Below are 4,517 nucleotides of genomic sequence, written 5' to 3'. Positions count from 1 at the left end.
TAATATGGTATGTCTTATTCATTTAATATTGGCACTGGATATTTTTTGAGGTGTTGAGATAGAATACGAGATGAGAGATTGATATCATTTAAAGAAATTATTAGAAGATTGTGTTAGTTACATATTTACCTCCCTACTACTGTTGTACTTCTTATCTGTTTATGATTTACCATATTGATTTATTGGACCACTAGAAAGTGTCAATGTCGATCCCTCGTCACTACTTCTCCGGGGTTAGGCTAGATACTTACTGGGTATTTACGTACTCATGCTGCACTTTTTCACTAAATATGCAGGATCTGACAGGTTCATTTGGTGATCATCTTGGCGCATAGGCGCAGCTGTTGAGGAGACTTTACGCGAACTGCATTCCAGGCTACGCATCGCATTCCTCAGAGTCTCCATCGTACTATTTATTTTATCTTGTCTCATTTACATTCTAGACAGATGTTGTATTATTATTGTATTCCTTAGTAAATGGTCATGTACTTGTGACACCGGGTTTTGGGATATACTAGTTGATGCTTACGGTTCTGTATATTATCATCGCCTTTCATTTCTCTTACAAACTACAAATTTTGTACATTCCCGTGGATTTAAAAGTGTAAATTTCCTTTCTTATTAAAATTTATGATTTTGAAAGTAATAAAATGAGTAAATAAATTGATCAATCACCGTTGGCTTGCCTGACGACGGCGTTAAGCGCCATCACGACCTATAATGGATTTTAGGTCGTGACAACAATATTCATACCTTATATATCTCGATTAGAAGGTAAAAAAAAGTTTAGATTCTTCTCTTTCTTTTGGGATCGGGAATTGGTTTTTTGGTGACTAGCAATGGTTGTATATAGAGGAAAACGAAGCCATAAAAGAAGTTGTTTAGGCCTTTCTTTTCTCAATTTTATCAATTATTTGATAATTATTAATGTCAATTTTAGTATTTGGATTACTATTGTGTATACGTTAAAAACTGCTTTCAACCTTCGTACGATTGGTGAAGATGGACCGAAGAGCATCTTCATAATATCTAGGTGAGATTTGAAGAAGGCACGAACAAGCTTCGAGTTTCGGAGTCAGATTAAATACTGAGCTCGATGCCATTATCGAGCTCGAGTCCAAAATGAACCATACTCAGAAGCGACGAAATCGAGCTTAAGAGCCAGAAGCCAACCAATATCGAGCCCAAGTCAATATCGGACCCCGAGTCGGCATCGAGCTCAAACCCGCATCGAGCTCTAAAACTAGAAACCGACTAATACCGACCAATACCGAGTCTGATCAAGATCGAGCTCATAGACGTTTGCTATTCTTTTCTAACTTCTTTTCTTCTTTCTTCGTAGGCCGCAGCGGTTCATCAAGAAGCATGTTCTCGGTCTCGAGCTGAGATGCGTCGGTACGAGGCCAATCTCCGACGGGTTACGGAGGAGAGGAACGGCCTTAGACTCCTCTTCGGACAAAGGGAAGAAGAAATCAAGGACCTTCGAGCTGAATTGGCCAAGGCTCAACAAGACTAGGCCGACCTGACCGAGCAAGTAATGGTAATCTTAAAAACTCATGGGCTCGATTGTAGAACAGTGGCTAATATTTTGATCTCATAGCTGTAGAAGAAGCTTGAGGTGATTGGGAAGCTTCGTGAGGAGGTCGATATGATAAGGGCGGAGACCTTGGGATGGAAAGATGGCATGGGTCGTCTTGCCGCAGAAAACGGAATTGCTCGAGCCCAATTATCATCGGCCAAAAACCAACTTCAAAGCATGAAGGAGAAGAGCTCGGTTCAAGCAAGAAAAATATAGGAGCTCGAGGCTCGATTGGCCTCCGAGCTTGCCAAGGCTAAATCTGACGCCGAAAAAGCAAAGGCCAATGCGGATGTATTTGTGGCCGTCTATCGGGCTGATGCTAAAGCTGCTCAGGTACAAGCAAGAGAGGCAGTCGAGATAGCTAACACTCGAGCACAGTGGGTTGCTGAACTTGCTAAATGTCGATCTCGGAGGGAGACCCTCGAGGACATCCATGCTCGAGTTTTCGATCTCACCGAAGAGATAAAAAGGTCTGAAGAGCTCGAAGCCGATGCTGAAGCCTTGGCTTCTGATGATGATGATGATGGGAGCAAGAGTGGGTCCGAGAGCGGGGAGGATCCTGATGGAGAAGAGACCGCCCCCGGAGATAACCAAGAAACTTAGCCCTTAGTTTCCATTTTGATTCTTTGTGTAGGGTCATGTTCGGACGTTGTAAACACTCTTGTACACTCTTGTATATATATATAAAGATCTTTTCTTTTCCCGACTTGCCTCTATTTTATTCTCTGCCTTGTGAAGATTTTATTTCATTCATGCCTTATGAAGGTTTTCATAAGGCTTTAGGCAATTTGATCGAATTCAGACCCTGTAGCCTTTATAACCGAGTGAGTGCTTGCTCAAACTCGAAATAAGATAGCCCCTAGGCTTAGTAGTCGAGTGAGTGATTGCTCGAACTCGAAGTAATATAGCCCGTAGGCTTAGTGGTCGAGTGAGTGATTGCTCGAACTCGAAGTAATATAGACCGTAGGCTTAGAGGTCGAGTGAGTGCTTTGCTCGAACTCGAAGAAATATAGCCCGTAGGCTTGATAGTTAAGTGAGTGATTACTCGAACTCGAAGAAAGGTAGCCCGTAGGCTTAACAATCGAGTGAGTGATTGCTCGAACTCGAAGTGATGTAGCCCGTAGGCTTAATAGTCGAGTGAGTGATTGCTCGAACTCGAAGTTAGGTAGCCCGTAGGCTTAACAATCGAGTGAGTGATTGCTCAAACTCAAAGTGATGTAGCCCGTAGGCTTAATAGTTGAGTGAGTGATTGCTCGAACTCGAAGTAAGGTAGCCCGTAAGCTTAATGGACGAGTGAGTGATTCGAACTCGAAGTAATGCAGCCCGTAGGCTTAATGGTCGAGTGAGTACTTGCTTGAACTCGAAGTAAGAGTATCATGTAGGCTTAGTAGTCAAGTGAGTGCTTGCTCGAACTCAAAGTGATGTAGCCCGTAGGCTTATTAGTCGAGTGAGTGATTCGAACTCGAAGTAATGTAGCATGTAGTCTTAATGGTCAAGTAAGTGATTGCTCGAACTCGAAATAATAGTAGCCCGTAGGCTTAGTAGTCGAGTGAATGCTTGCTCGAACTCGAAGTGATGTAGACCGTAGGCTTATTAGTCGAGTGAGTGATTTGAACTCGTAATGTAGCCCGTAAGCTTAATGGTCGAGTGAGTGATTGCTCGAACTCGAAATAATAGTAGCCCGTAGGCTTAGTAGTCGAGTGAGTACTTGCTCGAACTCGAAGTGATGTAGCACGTAGGCTTATTAGTCGAGTGAGTGATTTGAACTCGAAGTAATGTAGCCCGTAGGCTTAATGGTCGAGTGAGTGATTGCTCGAACTCGAAATAATAGTAGCCCGTAGGCTTAGTAGTCGAGTGAGTGCTTGCTCGAACTCGAAGTGATGTAGACCGTAGGCTTATTAGTCGAGTGAGTGATTTGAACTCGAAGTAATGTAGCCCGTAGGCTTAATGGTCGAGTGAGTGATTTCTCGAACTCGAAATAATGGTAGCCCGTAGGCTTAGTAGTCGAGTGAGTGCTTGCTCAAACTCTAAGCGATGTAGCCCGTAGGCTTATTAGTCGAGTGAGTGATTCGAACTCGAAATAATGTAGCCCGTAGGCTTAATGGTCGAGTGAATGATTGCTTAAACTCAAAATAATAGTAGCCTGTAGGCTTAGTAGTCAAGTGAGTGCTTGCTCGAACCCGAAGTGATATAGTCGGTAGGCTTATTAGTCGAATGACTCAAAGTAATGTAGCATGTAGGCTTAATGGTCGAGTGAGTGTTGCTCAAACCCGTTGATTTTTCGGTTGGCAGTCGCCGATTTATGGGGTAATGATCGCCCCTTAAGCTTGTTTGCATAATAGATCTCGAAATAGAGGATTTTTTCTTAGATATAAGATATCGGTAAAGAAGAAATTTTTTCTTTGTAAGTCATTATACATGTGTTCATGTTTTGTGTCAGGGCTCGGGCTAACTACATGGGCATGGCTCGTTTGACCATTTGGCCCTTACGATTTTTCTTGTCGAGACTCTGTTGCCATGAAATAACGAATTAACTTCCTTTGCCTCGAACTTGATAATCATCGTTGATATGTTCAATGACAATGCCCCCCAGTATTCGAGGTTGATTATAAGGAGGCCTTGGATACTGTTGAATTGTTCCAAGTTAGCACGATCAATGGTTGCCTCATTAAAAAACCTTGCCGAAAAACCCATTTGGGACAAAACCGGTCTAAGGGGAAAAAGAGTGCAACGCGTGCTCTCTGGCCTAAAGGCTTCGAGTTGAATAGTCCATCCCTGTCTTTGATCGAATACCTACAAGGGTTAGTTTCGAAAAATAATTGAAAGGGGGGGGGGGTCGCTCCTTAGCAGTAGTATCGTTTTAGCCGTTTATCACACCGAGCTTATAGGATTTCCACTATACGATCGGTATCGGTCTCTGATCGACCTCTGTTCTCGA

Source organism: Nicotiana tabacum, chromosome 24 (genome assembly GCF_000715075.1).
Source record: "Nicotiana tabacum cultivar K326 chromosome 24, ASM71507v2, whole genome shotgun sequence".
In the NCBI taxonomy this organism is placed as follows: Eukaryota; Viridiplantae; Streptophyta; class Magnoliopsida; order Solanales; family Solanaceae; genus Nicotiana; species Nicotiana tabacum.
The sequence above is the reverse complement of the archived record's forward strand: the minus strand, read 5'-3'. Positions refer to the sequence as shown.